The sequence below is a fragment of the Ursus americanus genome, chromosome 4 (assembly GCF_024610735.1).
Source record: "Ursus americanus isolate L20-20 chromosome 4, mUrsAme1.1.p, whole genome shotgun sequence".
Taxonomy (NCBI): Eukaryota; Metazoa; Chordata; class Mammalia; order Carnivora; family Ursidae; genus Ursus; species Ursus americanus.
Genome location: NC_142130.1, coordinates 44,173,774 through 44,190,997, shown reverse-complemented (window position 1 = coordinate 44,190,997; position 17,224 = coordinate 44,173,774). Strand labels below are relative to the sequence as shown.

At 37.0% G+C, this 17,224-nt stretch overlaps 1 long non-coding RNA gene across 1 annotated transcript in view; it reads right to left on the bottom strand.

Moving 5' to 3' along the window:
- Positions 1 to 10,996, bottom strand: part of LOC123784068 (uncharacterized) — a 31,534-nt gene extending 20,538 nt beyond the window's left edge. Inside the window, exons 1-2 of the long non-coding RNA XR_006777378.2 lie at positions 10,933 to 10,996; positions 10,453 to 10,490 (exon numbers count right to left, since the gene is read on the bottom strand). This is a non-coding gene — a long non-coding RNA (uncharacterized LOC123784068). The remainder of the gene's footprint in view (positions 1 to 10,452; positions 10,491 to 10,932) is intronic.
- Between the last annotated feature and the right edge of the window lie 6,228 nt (positions 10,997 to 17,224).

The window sequence follows — 17,224 nt, the reverse complement described above, 5'->3', positions numbered from 1 at the left end:
ACCACTTAACTAAAGTATAAAAGTTAAGAGTAGAGTATTAAAATTAACCATAGCTACTATAATTTGTTAATAAATACACAATATAAAAAGAGATAAATTTTGAGATAAAAAATGTAGACAGTGTAGGAGTTAAAGGGTGGAGCTCTCATATACCATCAGAGTTAAGTTGCTATCAGCTTAAAAATCAACCGTTTTATCTATGTCTTATGTGAACCTCATGGTAATCACAAAGCAAAAACCTAGATTATATTAACAAAATAATTTTTAAAGGATAAACAAAGCATATCAGTACAGAATATTTCCTATTTACAAAGGTAGGCAGAAAGAGAGGAAAAAAGAAACAATGAAACTATCAAACAGCCAGAGAGCAACAAGATGGCATTAGTAAATCCTTACCTATCAGTAATTACTCTAAAGGTAAAAGTGATGAAATAGAAAAAGATATTCCAAGGAAGTAGAAGCCAAAAGAAAGAGAGGGTAGCTATATTTATATCAAACAAAATAACCTTTAAGCCAAAAACAGTAACAGGAGATAAAGAAGGTCATTATGTAATCATAAAGGGGTCAATTCATCAGGAAGATATAATGAACATAAATATATACACACCCAACATTGGATCTCCTAAATATATTAAGCAAACACTAACAGATCTAAAGGGAGAAATAGACAATAATACAGTAGTAGTAGAGAACTTCAATACCCCTTTCAGCAATGGATAGATCATCCAGAGTGAAAATCTGGACTTGAAATATACATTACACAAAATGAACCTAACAGACACTTATGAACATTTTATCCAACAGCAGAAGAATACACATTCTTCCCAAGTGCACATGGAACATCCTCCAGGATGAATCATAAGATATGCCACAAAACAATTCTTAGCAAATTTAAGAAGATTGAAATAATCCCAAGTATTTTCTGACCATAATGGTATGAAACAATAATGGAAATCAATAACAATAGGAAAGCTGGAAAATTTACAAGCATGTGCAAAATAAACCACATGCTCCTAAACAACCAATGGGTCAAAAAAGAAATCAAAACAGGAATAAAAAAAAAAAATCTTGAAACAAGTGAAAATGGAAACATCATACACCAAAACCTATGGGATGTTGCAAAAGACAGAAATTTATAGCAATAAGTGTATATATTGAGAAAATAGAATGATCTCAAGTAAACAACCCAACTGTACACCTTAAGAAACTAGAAAGCTAGCAAAAAAATGAAATAACAAAGATCAAAGTGGAAATAAATGAAATAGAGAAAAGAAACACAATAAAAATTATTGATGAAAGTAAGAGATGGTTTTTTGAAAAGGTAAACATAATTGAACAAGTCTTAACATTATAATTAATAATAAAATTGATTAAAAGTGTTCAGCTAGACATAAAAAAGAGAGAGAAAAGACTCAAATAAAATCAGAAATGAAAGAAAAGACATTACCACTGAGACTAGAGAAATACATAGGTTCATAAGAAACTACTATGAATAATTATATGTCAAGAAATTGGACAACCTAGAAGAAATAGATAGTCTTAAAAACATGAAATCTGCCAAGATGAATAATGAAGAAAATCTGAACAGACTGATAATGAGTAAGGAGATCGAAGCAGTAATTTAAAACCTCCCAGAACCAGTTGGCTTCTCTGATAAATTCCACCAAACATTTAAAGAAGAATTAATGCCAATCTTTCTCAAGTTTCCAAGAACTTGAAGAGAAGGGAACATTCCCAGACTCATTTTACAGGGCCAGCATTACTCTGATAACAAAACCAAATAAGGACACTAGAAGAAAAGAAAACTATAGGATAATATTCCTGATGAATGTAGATGCAAAAATTCTCAACAAAATGTTAGTAAACCAAATTCAACAACATGTTTAAAGAATCATACACCGTGACCAAACAAAATTTATCCCTGGGATGCAACGATGATTCAACATATGCAAATCAATAAAGGTGATACATCAAATTAATAAAATGAGAGATAAAACTCACATGATCATCTCAAAAGATTCAGGAAAAGCGTTTGACAAAATACAACATACTTTCATAGTGAAAACCTTTAACAAATTGGGTACAGAAGGAATATACCTTAAAATAATAAACTCCATATACCACAAACCCATCGCTAACATACTCAACAAGGAAAGATGGAAAATTTTCCACTAAGATCAAGAACAAGTACAGGGTGACCACTCTCACTATTCTTATTCAACATAGTACTAGAAGTCTAGTAAGAGCAATTAGGCAAGACAAAGAAATAAAAGCTGTCCAAATCAGAAAGAAAGAAATAAGTTTGTTGTTATTTGTAGGTGACATAATCTTTTAAAAAATATTTTATTTATTTGTGAGAGAAATTGAGTACGAGAGAGAAAGCAGGAGCAGGGGGAGGGGCAGAGGGAGAGGGAGCTTGACTTGGGGTTCGATCCCAGGACCCTGGGATCATGACTGGGGCCCAAGGCAGATGGTTAGACTGAGCCACTCAGGTGCTCCTGCAGATGATATAATCTTATAGAGAGAACACTCTAAAGACAACCAAAATACTGCTAGAACTAATCAATGAATTCAGTAAAGCTGCAGATGTAAAATCAACATGCAGAAATTAGTTGTATTACTATACAGTAACAACACAAATTTGAAAAAGAAACAAAACTATTCCGTACTCACAATAGCATCAAATACAATAAAATACTTAGAAATAAATTTAACAAAGGAAGTGAAAGATCTGTGCAATGAAAACTATAAGAATTTGAAGAAAGAAATTGGGAAGAAGACATAAACAAATGGAAGGATAGCCTGCGTTTGTGAGTTGAAAGAATTATTATTGTTTAGATGTCCATACTCCCCAAAGCTATCTACAGATTAAATGCAATCCCTATCAAAATTCCAATAAAATTTTTGACAGAAATATAAAGGAATCTTAACAGAACCACAACAGACTCCAAATAGCCACAACAATCCTGAGAAGAACAATCTAGAAGCATCACACTTTCTGACTTCGGACTATCCTGCAAAGCTACAGCAATTAAACCAGTTTGATCCTGGCCTTAAGAATAGACACATACACAATGGAAAATCACGAGCCCAGAAATAAACCCTTGCATCTATGGTCAACTAATATTTGACAAGGCATCCAAGAACACTCAAGGGGAAGGGATAGTCTCTTCAACCACTGATGTTGGGAAAACTGGGTAACCATACAGAAAAATGAAATTGGACCTTATCTTACACAACTCACAAAAATTAACTGGAAACAGATTAAAGACTTAAACATGAGACCTGATACAATAAAACCACCAAAATAAAACATGGAAAAAGGTCCTTGACATTGATCTTGGCAATCGTTTTTTAGATATAACACCAAAAGCAAAGATCAACAAGTGGGACTACATCAAACCAAAAAGCTTCTGCACAGCAAAAGAAACAATCGACAAAAAGAGAAGGCAACATACAGAATGAGAAAAAATATTTACAAATATTGCATAATATTTGCATATTGGATAAGAGTTTAGTATCCAAAATAACTAATTCATGCAACCTGATAACAAACAAACAAAAACAATCCAATTAAGAAATGGGAAGAGGGGGGCGCCTGGGTAGCGCAGTCATTAAGCGTCTGCCTTCAGCTCAGGGCGTGATCCCAGCATTCCGGGATCGAGCCCCACATCAGGCTCCTCCGCTATGAGCCTGCTTCTTCCTCTCCCACTCCCCCTGCTTGTGTTCCCTCTCTCGCTGGCTGTCTCTCTGTCAAATGAATAAATAAAATCTTAAAAAAAAAAAAAAAGAAATGGGAAGAGGAACTGAATAGACATTTATCCAAAGAAGATATCCAAATGGCCAACAGGTATATGAAAAGATGCTCAATATCAGTTATTATCAGTGCAATGCAAATCAAAACCACAATAAGATATTACCTCACACCTGTTAGAATGGCCATCACCAAAAAGAAAAGAGGTTAACAAGTGTTAGAAAGAATGTGGAGAAAAGGTTCCCATTGTGCACTGCTGGTGGGAATGTAATTTGATGCAGCCACCATGGGAAATAGTATAGAGGCTCCTAAAAAAATTAAATATAATTATCCAGCAATCCCACTTCTGGGTATATATCTAAAGGAAATGAAAACAGTATATTGAAAATGCATCTGCACTCCCATGTTTATTATAGCATTATTCACAATAGCCAAGATATGAAAACAACCTGAGTGTCTGTCAATGGATGAATGGATAAAGAAGACGTAGTATATATATTCATACAGTGGAATATTACTCAGCCGTGAGAGGGAAGGAAACCTTGCCATTCGTGACAACGTGGATGGACTGGAGGGCCATTCTGCTTAGTGAGATGATCCAGACAAGACAAACAGTACATGATATCTTTTATATGTGGCATCCGAAAGAGCCAAATCCATAGAAACAGAGTAGAAAATGGAGGTTTCTAGGGGCTTGGGGATGGAGGAATTGAGGTCATTTTGTTTAAGGGTAGAATCTTGTAAGTAGAAAATGAATAAATTCTGGAGAGCTAATGCACAGCCTAGCGATTATGGTTAACAGTACTGTATTTGATACTTCAAAATTGCTAAAAGGCTAGATCTTAAACGTTCTTACCACACATGCACACACAATGATAATTATGTGACCTGACAGAGATGTTAGCTGAAACTAAGGTGGCGGTCATACTGCCATATACAAATGTATCAAGTCAACAGGTTGTACACCTTACACAATGTTTTATGTAAATACATTTTTAAAGATTTATTTATTTATGAGAGAGACAGTGAAAGAGAGAGGAGGGGCAAAGGCAGAGAATCACCAAGCAGACTCCCCGCTGAGTGTGGAGCCCAGGCGGATGGATCCCACAACCCAAGAGACCACGATTTTTGCTGACAACCAAGAGCCAGACGCTCAACGAACTGAGCCACCCAGGCACCTCTGTAAATTACATTTTTTAATAAAAAAGTATAAATGTTAAACATTTAATTCTGTATAAACTAACACCAGATAAAATGTAATAAAGCAATTATTTGAAACACTAAACACTATATAAAATAAATTGAAGTTACGGGGCGCCTGGGAAGCGCAGTCCTTAAGCGTCTGCCTTCGGCTTAGGGCATGATCCCGGCGTTTCCGGATGGAGTCCCACATCAGGCTCCTCCGCTGGGGGCCTGCTTCTTCCTCTCCCACTCCCCCTGCTTGTGTTCCCTCTCTCGCTGGCTGTCTCTGGTCACATAAATAAATAAATAAATAAATAAATAAATAAATAAATAAATAAATAAATCTTTAAAAAAAATAAAAAATAAATTGAAGTTAGTTATGAAAACATAGTATTTAAATATTATTTGATCATCTACAAAATGGGTTGATCCTATGTCAATGGATCTCATACCAACTACGTGCAGTAATTTTTTGTAAAAACATTTCCAAGGATTGTAACTCTTTTTGTTTCTGAACTACTTGGGGGAAATGATAAAGTAATATTTATAAACTAGCCCTAAATATTTTTCTCTGGCTCATTCACCTTTAAATAATTCTACCTCCTGCTTGCAAAGTTTGAGATCTTTTTGAAAGCTTTAATCTTTTTTTCGTGATGGCGTTGAGAACAAGTTACAGTGTTTGTTGTTGTTTTGAAAGGAAGTGTTTTCAGGTTTTTTCTTCTTCAGTATCTGTATCACTTCCAATTTTGTCATGTTTATATTCCACTTGTTTGGAAAGTCTGTGAACTAGAATAAGAATTGTGTTGGCAGTAAATATTGTCAATTGACTTCTGTTGTTTTTGTTTATGAGAATTTTTGGAAGTACTGAAGAATGCTTTTTAATCAATGAAATATATCTGCTTAAGCAGTTTCGGTGTAGTATCTGAGTCTGAGCATATATAAAGGTGTCGATGGCTCATGTTTTTTAATCTCAATAATGTTATAGCAAAAGAATATCAGTGTCTTTGTACCTAAATATAACAGGTCCACCGGAATTTTGAAAACAAATATTGTGATCTCAGTTTCTTCCCTAGAATTCTTCAATTAGGTAAGTCTCAATCAGAGAAGCTGGAATTGTTATTCCAATCCTCTTTCCTCTGGGGGAATAAAGTGGAAATTCCCTGGTTCTATGGGAAAAAATGAGGAAAGTAGTGTTCCACTCTAACACTTTCTTGTTGCCTTTATAATAAAATACAAACTTTTGACTCTCACCTGCAAGAATCTACATGAGCAGGCGTCTCGTGACCTTTTGACATCATCTAGTACCACTCATCCCCTCGTCACACTGGTCTTCTCTCTGGATCCAGAACTACTAGGCTCTTTTCCCATCACTGGGCCTTTGCATAGGCTAATCCCTTTGCCAGAAATGCTCTTCCTCCCGAGCTCTGAGAGCTGGCTCATTCTTTTCATTCAGATGGCAGCTGGATTTGCTATCCCCCCGGAAAGTTATCCCTGACCCTTCATCTATAGGAGGTCTCCGTCACTCTCTGTCCCTTCGCCTGATGTATTGATTCATTTTCTCAGTTTCACTAGTGGTTATTTTTCTTCCTTTCATTTATTTATTTATTTTTAATGTATGCCTCTCCTGCCACCTCCTTACCTGACCCCATACATGAGCCATGAAGGAGGACCTTCGTCTTTTTCAGTGTTATATCTTCAGTGCCTACAACAACTCCTGGAGCATAGCTGACACTCAGCATTTGTTACTTGAGAGAATGAATAAAAGAATGAATAATTCTCTCTCACATCATTTGTGACATGCAGAATCACCTTCATCCTCCCATGTCCTTGTCCTCCAGGCTTGTCCAGGTTTCCCATCTCTGAGACCTTTCCCCCTCAGCATCCTGCACAGCGTTCGCCTGGTATTGCTCTACTCTTTACCTAGCGAACTCTACTCTCAAGAAGAAAATAGTCACATTTGCATGCATAGCATTGATGATTAATAGCAGATTGAATTGTTATCAATCGCCAGTCTGCATATTGCTTTTTTACTCTTTAGGTGGTTTCTTTTGAATCCCAATTTTAACATAACCAAATCTATTAAATCTTCCTTTGATAGCTAGCTCTTTATTTTTTTTTTTTATTAATAATGATTTTTTATTATATTATGTTAGTCACCATACAGTACATCCCCGGTTTTCGATGTAAGGCTCGATGATTCATTAGTTGTGTATAACACCCAGTGCACCATGCAATATGTGCCCTCCTTACTACCCATCACCGGTCTATCCCATTCCCCCACCCCCCTCCCCTCTGTAGCCCTCAGTTTGTTTCTCATAGTCCATAGTCTCTCATGTTTCATTCCCCCTTCTGATTACCCCCCCTTTCTTTATCCCTTTCTTCCCCTACTGATCATTCTAGTTCTTATGTTCCATAGATGAGAGAAATCATATGATAGTTGTCTTTCTCTGCTTGACTTATTTCACTAAGCATTATCTCCTCCAGTGCTGTCCATGTTGTAGCAAATGTTGAGAACTCATTCTTTCTGATTGCTGAGTAATATTCCATTGTATATATGGACCACAACTTCTTAATCCAGTCATCTGTTGCAGGGCATCTCGGCTCCTTCCACGATTTAGCTATTGTGGACATTGCTGCTATGAACATTGGGGTGCATATGGCCCTTCTCTTCACTACGTCTGTATCTTTGGGGTAAACACCCAGTAGTGCAATGGCTGGATCATAGGGTAGCTCAATTTTTAACTTTTTAAGGGACCTCCACACGGTCTTCCAGAGTGGCTGTACCAACTTGCATTCCCACCAACAATGTAGGAGGGATCCCCTTTCTCCACATCCTCTCCAACAATTGTTGTTTCTTGCCTTGTCTATTTTTGCCATTCTAACTGGCGTAAGGTGGTATCTCAGTGTGGTTTTGATTTGAATTTCCTTGATGGCTAATGATTTTGAACATTTTTTCATGTGTCTGTTAGCCATTTGTATGTCTTCATTGGAAAAGTGTCTGTTCATATCTTCTGCCCATTTTTTGATTTGTTTATTTGTTTCTCGTGTATTGAGTTTGAGAAGTTCTTTGTAGATCTTGGATACCAGTCCTTTATCTGTAGTGTCATTTGCAAATATATTCTCCCATTCCGTGGGCTGCCTCTTAGTTTTTCTGACTGTTTCCTTGGATGTGCAGAAACTTTTAATCTTGATGAAGTCCCATAAATTCATTTTATCTTTTGTTTCTCTTGCCTTTGGGGATGTGTCATGAAAAAGGTTGCTTTGGCCGATGTCGTAGAGGTTGCTGCCTATGTTCTCCTCTAGAATTTTGATGGATTCCTGTCTCACATCGAGGTCTTTCATCCATTTGGAGTTTATTTTTGTGTATGGTGTGAGATAGTGATCAAGTTTCATTCTTTTGCATGTTGATAGCTAGCTCTTTATGTATGTGTCTTTATACAAAAAGTTTTACCTATTCCACAGTCCCAGAGATGTTCTCTTATATTTACCTCTAAAAGCCTATTGTTTTACCTCTCACATTGAGATATCTAATAATTCTGAAATTTATTTATTTATTTATTTATTTATTTATTTATTTAAAAAGATTTTATTTATTTATTTGACAGAGAGAGACAGCCAGCAAGAGAGGGAACACAAGCAGGGGGAGTGGGAGAGGAAGAAGCAGGCTCCCAGCAGAGGAGCCTGATGTGGGACTCAATCCCAGGACCCTGGGATCAGGCCCTGAACCGAAGGCAGATGCTTAACAATTGAGCCACCCAGACGCTCCTGAAATTTATTTTTGTCAAGAGTTGATATATACTTTTTTGCCTGTGAATATCAAGTGACCCATCATTTCTCACTACACTGCAGTCTTATATTTCTCATAAACCCAGCGAGTCTGTTTTTTTTTTTTTTTAATGATTGTATTTATTTGACAGAGAGAGACACAGAGAGAGAGGGAACACAAGCAGGGGGAGTGGGAGAGGGAGAAGCAGGCTTCCCGCTGATCAGGGAGCCCAATGCAGGGCTCGATCCCAGGACCCTGGCATCATGCCCTGAGCCGAAGGTAGACGCTTAACGACTGAGCCACCCAGGCGCCCCCAGCAAGTCTGTTTCTGAACTCTATTCGGTGCCACTACTCATTTATTTATGTTTGAGCCAAGACCACAATGTCTTAAGTGCTACAATTAATTATATGTTATAACTGGATCATATCATATATTACACATATAATTAATTATGTAGACTAAGATATAATTAATTAATTATTTTTAGCAGGTCTTAATATCTAGTACCACCTCCAGGTTTTTTCTTCTGCAGGATTGCCTTGGCCATTCCTAAGCCCTTGTATTTCCACATAAATTTCAAATTCAGCTTTTCAATTTCTGCAAAATGCAAACAAACCAAAAACTCTGCCAGTACTCAACTGAGATATACTTGATAGTTTAAATTAGGTCACATGACAAGATATTTTGTCATTATTAAAATTATATATACAAATTTATAAAACTCAAAAATTGTTGTAGTCATAGTAATAGCTACAATATTGTTCTAACACCTTTCATTTCATCAAATTACCATAACTATATCAGATATGTGCAATTGCCCTTATTATCTGATATTTGAGAAAATGAGAGCTCAGCAATATGGTTTAAATTATGCATGATTACACAGTGAGTAACAAAGTTGGAAAGCAAGCCCAAGTCAGTGCTCACATGAAAAAAAGCCAAAATTTTTGTCAACTACACTTAAAAAATATTAAGTATTTTGAATGGAAATCTTTTAAAAATGAATTACAAACTTCTTTTGCCTTCTTCTCAACCTATAGAACACAATTATACATTTTCATCTTAATTTATAGTCCTTCTTATGAATATTAATGTTTGGCTTAAACCATAATACAGTGCTATCCTAAGGCTCTATTATGGTACCTGGCCTCATTTTCTGTTATATTAAATGGCATGGAAAAAACCTACTCGTTCTTTTTGTAGCTGTTCTTTTGAACTTTCCTAGTTTAAATACATTAACTTGACCCAATCTTTCCCTTTGCTGCTCACTGTATATTTTAAATTTGCTTTCATAAACTATGTAATTCAAGCATTTTAATCTGGACCGTAAGCCATTCTGGCCTCGGATAGCTTCCTTGGAAGTGTGCTTAGAGGCTACCATCCCACGAACGTAATTTCCTACATAACAGTGAGGCATAGCACAGAAAGCAGAGAAAATGAAGTGAGTCTCTGATGATGCAGCTAAGCAGGGAAACACCTTGCAGATTCACAATGCTAAGCAGAATAGAAAAGCCTTTCTTTATATTGACATACCACAGATTCAGTGAAAAATTTGTATCTTGGTGATAAGTTAATGCCTCTAAAGATAGTTTACATTAAGCAGGTGTCTCAAAACATGATACCTTACCCATCTTTTGAAGTCACTGATAGATTCATGTAATATTCATCTACTGTGGTATTAGCATTTTCCAAATATTATGGACCAAGAGGAATTTAATTATAACTTCTCTATCAAGATGAAAGACTTACCATGCAGGCTTATCTTCTCCTACCTTCTGAGAGTCCCTCTGAAATGATAGTAAAATGGATTAAAACATTACAAATATGCAATAAAAAGGAGGGAAAGTGAGAGTATGTTAAAAACCAAAGGCTTTTAACTAAATGATGAAAGACGAAAAACGAAGATAGGAGTGCATGACGTAGGAAGAAAGGGTGGCATAGAGCAGAGAGGGCTCCAGAAGAGAGGAAAGTAACATGAAGCCTGAGGCAGAACTCTGGAAAGGCTGACGATTCAGACCCAGAGTTGTCTGACTGAAACTCTAAATCCAGGCGGTTGAGCTCATTCTACATTCTCTAATTTTCTCAACCACGTGCAGCCACCTGGGAAGCCCTTATTTGCACTCCACCTCATTAAAAAAAAAAAAAAAAAAGGAAAGAAAGAAAAAAGAAAAAAAAATTCAAAGGCTACTTCCACAAGGGAATTCAATACATTATCTGAGATGACTTAACAGAGTCTTTGGACATCAGTTCCTCCAGCATGAAGACCTCTACATGTGGGCAGTGGGGGTTCCTGAAACATAACTGGCCTGCTCTCTTCTTTTCACAGTGTGTAAACTATCAGTTAAGAAGCCCCACCTACATTCTCGAAGCAACCAAGAGCCATAAATCACCTCCAGCTCTTTGAGGAAGTTTGGATCGCGAAAAAATAGATCAAGTTAAAACCAAAACTAAAACTCTAATCATTTAAGTTAGAACAAAGAGAAGTTATGAAACAAAAAGAAACTTAAAAAACAGGTAACATTCTAGTTAGTATCTAGAGAGATTTGAGAGGTTATTTACATAAAACAAACATAAGAGCCCGTGAAAACAGAAAACCAGTTATCTTGAAAGACCTCTTGGAAATTACAGGTATGGTGACCAACAAAACAAACCAAAGAATCAGTGACAGGGTTGAAAGATAACACCTAGGAAATCTCTGGAAGGAAGAAGTAAAAAAAAAAAAAAAAAAAAAAAGACATATGGAAGCCTGAAGAAAATATGAAAGAAACAGAGAATCAATTCTGGATGCCCAACAAGAGACTAAAAGGAATTTTTTAACTGGTAAATTGACAGAAATGATCACAGAAGGAAATCGTAAAAAATATATAGACAGAAGGTAACTCCCACAGGTGAATGATAACACTGAAAGGTAACACTGAAAGATACCACTGAATGCCAAGGACAAGAAATGAAATGAAAACCCACATGTATCTGTGGAGGCTCAGAACACCAGAGAGAGAGGAAAAATAAAACCAAATTACCTAGCAATGAACAAGGATCAGAAGGCCTCGGAGTTCTCACGGATCCCAGGATTCCTGAAGCACTTCAAAGTCCAGACAGTTCTGGAGTTCAGAACATAAGCAATTAGAGCTGAGGAAAATGAGAAACAAAGAAAATTAAACACAGAAATAAGCCATACAAGAGTTCCATAGTTCCATAGAGTCAATGACAGTAATTCCTAATTTTTTTAATATTAGGCTAAAATTTAAATAGTACACTTATCTTAAGTCCTCCCCCTCTTTTAAAAATATTTTCAGATGCTCCTAAGTTGGTCTCCTCTGTCCCTTGACAAACCTTCCAATAAATGAAAACCAGTTAAGGTTACCTTTTCCACTAACACCTCATAATTTTAAGTGTCTAAAAACAAAGACAAGAGAGGGTAAGAGGGACTACTACACAATTTTTGTCTTTTTAAATGTTCATTAATTTGAGAGAGAATAGATTTAGTTTCCTACCGTCAGTTTTTCATCCTTCTCCTCCTCTATATTTTCTTTTTTCCATTTCTTCTGCTACTTTGCAAAAGTCATTCAGAGTGTCTTTGTGATTCTTACCCATGTTAATGGATTGTCTGCTGGGGGAAAAAGCAGCTATGGAAATGATACAGAAGCACCTGTTTCTGTGGTCACTGTGTCTCTTAGCGCGACTGGCCTCCGCTGTCCTGTCTGTAGCATGAGAGGCATTGACTGAATAATTCCAGGTGGTCTTCCAGCTTTAACATCCCCTCTCTGAATACAATCCCTAAAAGGTCAAGGCCCAGGGTTTCCATCACAGCATGGAAAACATTAGTTTCATAGAATGGTAGGTATGCCTGTTCTCCATGCTTGCCATGTACAAACACAGTAAGGGAACATTTGTAACAAGCTTCATCCTCAAAAATCACTTCTTCTATGGCTGTGAACTGCTTTTTGATGTTTGGCAATGCAATCAATCTCGATATGGTTGCAGAATTCCCCCACATATTTATATCATAAATGCATCATTTTTATCTAAGAGTCTACTCTCCTGCCAGGACATTCATTTACTGACTCAAATTGCAGAAAAGTGTCATATTTTCTCCCAGCACATATGGAAAACCTAAAAATAAAACCCCTAATTAACAGGGAGCTACATATTTCTATCACCTTCTGGACTTAGCCATGTTCTAGCACTTACTCTTGTGTATCATGATTATCTTTTTCCAGATCTCTCTTCTAGGGTTGTCAGATAAAAATAGAACTCTCAGGTAAATTTGAATTTCAAATCAACAACAGGAAAGTTTTTAGTATGTTCCAAATACTACACAAACATTCATACTAAGCATTTAGTTACTTACCTGAAATTCAAGTTTAACTAAGTGTCCTGCATTTTTATTTACTAAATCTGACATCCCTAATCTCTCCCCACGTAGACAAAAAAAAAAAAAAATCCTTAAGAGAAAGGCCTCTCTTTTGTTCACTTCTGTGTCCCCAGTCCAAGCACAGTATCTTCACATAGTAAATACTCAATTTTTGTTGAATTAACTGATGAAAATACAAACAAAACAAAACCTATCCTATAGGTAGGGTTAGTAAATATTATTTGTAACCTAGTAGTTCATAAGGTGAAAATGAGTCATTCAACTAGGCTAAACTCAGTGTATGTGTTAGAGTAGACTAGGTCATGAAATGACTGTATACAAATTTTGAGTATTTAAACATCTGTGAGAGGAATTATTCAGATGTGTAGTTCAAACTATGAACCCCTCAACTTCTGATACAGTGTTAAGACTAGGAGTGGCTCCAACATACTCAGTACAGCATTTCTAAAAGAGGGAAAATACTAAGTTGGATGGTCATGGAAACTCAACTCAACTGAGAAGAATTTTTTCTCCCTTTAGTAATATTTTCCCTTGACACCTGGGACTGATAAGCAAGGACATAATTAAGTTAATATAGTAACAATCAAACCATTTTCCACAGGAAATTTTAAATTAAAAAAAAAATTTCCAGTCAGTAACAAAGGGACATTTTGGAGAGATTTTACCATGAAATGCATGTAATCATATTTATACATAAAAACAAAAGAAAATAAGGACGCCAGGTTGGCTCAGTCTGTTGAGCGTCCGACTCTTGGTTCTGGCTCGGGTCGTGATGTGGGACTGAGCCCCAGGTCAGGCTCTGTGCTCAGCTTGATGGTTCTCTCCCTCTGCCTCTCTCCCCACTCTCTCTCTCCCTCTAAGATAAAGAAATCTTTAAAAAAAATAAAATAAATCTGAATTTGCCTCTATGTATCATACTTGATTTTGTTCATTTTCATTTTCTTATTTCTCTCTTTTTCTCTGACTTTAATTCTAAAATTGAGGATATTTGGCTTTTAATTTTTAACAAATTACTGCTGACTATCTGCTATAGACTGGTGTTTTAAGGACTAGCTTCTTTAAAAAGGTGAGACACTCAACTTGTCACCAAAGACTTATGTCCATCTGCTGCCTTCCAGAATGTGCTCTGGTACCAGTCCCCTCTGAGCTTCTGCTTACTCAACTGCAAGATGGAGAGCAGGATTCCTGTTTCACATGGTGATTTTAACAATCCAATGAGAACATATGCATAAAAACACAACTGCCAGACACTACAGATATATTGGTTTCCATGCACTGTGAGTACCGTCCGAGTGTGGGCAAGACAAAATAGAAACGCTAACCATTATCTAAGCTCTCAGCAAGTCATAATCCTTTTGCTTGTGGAGGGTCTTGCCTTGATGTTGATGGCTGCTGACTGGTCAGGGTGGTGGTTGCTGAAGGTTGGGGTGGCTGTGGCAACTTCTTAAAATAGGATGACAAAGAAGTTTGCCATATCAGTTGACTCTTCTTCTCGTGAATGATTTCTCTATAGCATGTGATGCTGTTTGATAGCATTTTACCCACAGTAGAACTTCCTCTCAAACCTGCCACTACTTTGGCAACTAAGTTTATGTAGTATTTTAAGTCCTTTGTTGGCATTTCAACAATCATCACAGCTCCTTCACCAGGAGTAGATGCCATCTAAAGAAACCACTTTCTTTGCTCATTTATAAGAAGCAAGTCCTCTTTCATTAAAGTTGTATCACAAGATTACAGCAATTCAGCTGCATCTTCAAGCTCCACTTCTCATTCTACTTCTTTTGTTGTTTCCCCTACATCTGCAGTTACTTTCTCCACTGGAGTCTCAAACCCGTCAAAGTCATTCATGAGGGTTGAAATGAACTTCTTTCAAACTCCTGTTAATGTTGATATTTTGACCTTTCCCCATTATTCACAAATGTTCTTAATGGCATCTAGAATGGGGAATCATTCCCAAAAGGTTTTCCATTTACTTTGCCCAGATCCATCAGAGGAGTCACAATCTTTGGCAGCTACAGCCTTATGAATGTATTTCTTAAATAAGAAGACTTTAAAGTAAAATACTCCTTGATCCATGGGCTACAGAATGGCTGTTGGGCTAGCAGGCTTAAAAACAATGTTAATCTCATTGTATGTCTCCGTCAGAGCTCTTGGGTGGTCAGGTGCATTGTCAATGAGTAGTAGTATTTTGAAAGGAATCTTTTTCTCATAAAAACAAATGTGTTGTCATTAAGGCTTTGGTGTTCTATTTCTAGAGCACAGAAAGAATAGATTTAGCATAATTCTTACGGGCCTTAGGATTTTCGGAATGGGGGTGCCTGGGTGGCTCAGCCGGTTAAGCATCTGCCTTGGCTCAGGTCATGATCCCGGGGTTCCTGGGACTGAGCCCCACATCGGAGTCCCTGCTCAGCGGGGAGTCTGTTTCTCTCTCTGCCCCTCCCCCAGCTCATGCTCTCTCTTTCTTTCTCAAATAAATAAAATCTTTCAAAAAAAAATAATGATAAAAGGATTTTCAGAATGGTAAATGAGCACTGGCTTCAACTTCAAGTCACCAGCTGCATTAGCCCCTAACAAGAGAGTCAGCCTGTCCTTTGAAGTTTTGATGCCAGGCATTGACTTCTTCTCTCTAGCTATGAAAGTCCCAGATAACATCTTCTTCCGATAGATGGCTGTTTCATCTACATTGAAAAGCTGTTGTTTATTAATGATCTGAGCCAGATCTTCTGGAGAACTTGCTGCTGCTTCCAGATCAGCACTTGCTGCTTCCGCTTTCACTTTTATGTTATGACGATGGCTTCTTTCCTTAAACCTCATGAACCAACCTCCGCTAACTTCATATTGTACTTCTGCAGCTTCCTCGTCTCCTCGGCCTTCACAGAAGGCTCTGTGATTAGTTGCTCTGGATTAGTTTTGGCTTAAGGGAATGTTGTGGCTGGTTTGACCTTCTATTTGCATCAACAATAAGACCGTTTCACTTTCTTTTGTGCGTTCACTGTTGTAGCACTTTAGTTTCCTTCGAGAATGTTTCTTCTGCATTCACAACTTGGCTGTCTGGATCTAGATGCCTAGGTTTTAGCCTATCTTGGCTTTCATTATGCCTTCCTCATGAAGCTTAATCATTTCTAGCTTTTGACTTAAAGTGAGAGACATGTGACTCCTCCTTCACTTGAACACTTAGAGGCCGTTGTAGGATTGTTAATAGGCCTAATTTCAACATTGTGTGTCTCAGAGAATAGGGAGGCCCAAGGGGAGGGAGATTTGTAAAACATGCGGTATCTGTAAAGTGCAGTAAAGCGAAGGGCAATAGAACGACGTATGTACGTGTGTGTGCGCGCACATGCCTGTGTATAAATGTACACTTCTAGGTACATACTATATTGAAACTTGCTGATTACCGCTTTGTTTCTAGATGCAAAACAAACTGTTAAAAATTATTTCTGGACTTTGTCGAAGATTTATGCCAACAGCATAGCTATCATGTGTGCTTTTGGCCCCTGCCAATTGAAGACAAATTGTTTTTCCCCTTCTTCCCTTTCCCTTGCCAAAAGAATGTGCTTTTTCCACTCCCTGTCATGGTTTATTGTGTATTATTAGCCTAGGCTGCTTTTGGAGGTTCTTAGAATGCTAACCTTTCACAACACGTATCATTCGTAAGGTAATTGCAAAAAAACATTGCCTGGATTTATCAGTTTTATTGCTCCTTTCAAGTAGTGTTGATTGATGTTAGCATTTTTAAAGCCTCATCATTTAATATGGATAAGTTGGATATCTCTGAGATAAAAGGTATAAACTCTGGGAAAACTCTCAAAATGTGCAAATGTATGCATATATCTATATCTATCATATAATTTCTAAAATATATACCTATGCACATTTACATTTCATCCTTCTGTGTATGCATATATATATAAAGTGTGTGTGTGTGTGTGTGTGTGTGTGTGTGTGTGTATTTAAAGGGGGACACATGTGGATAGTGGTAGTCTAAAATGGCCCCCAAAGATACCAAATAGTAATGCCTAGAACCTGTAAATATGACCTTATTTGGAAAAAAGATCTTTATACATATGATTAATTTAAGGATCTGAAGATTCTTAAAGATTATCCTGCATTACCCAGGTGGGCCCTAAATCCAATTACATATATTCT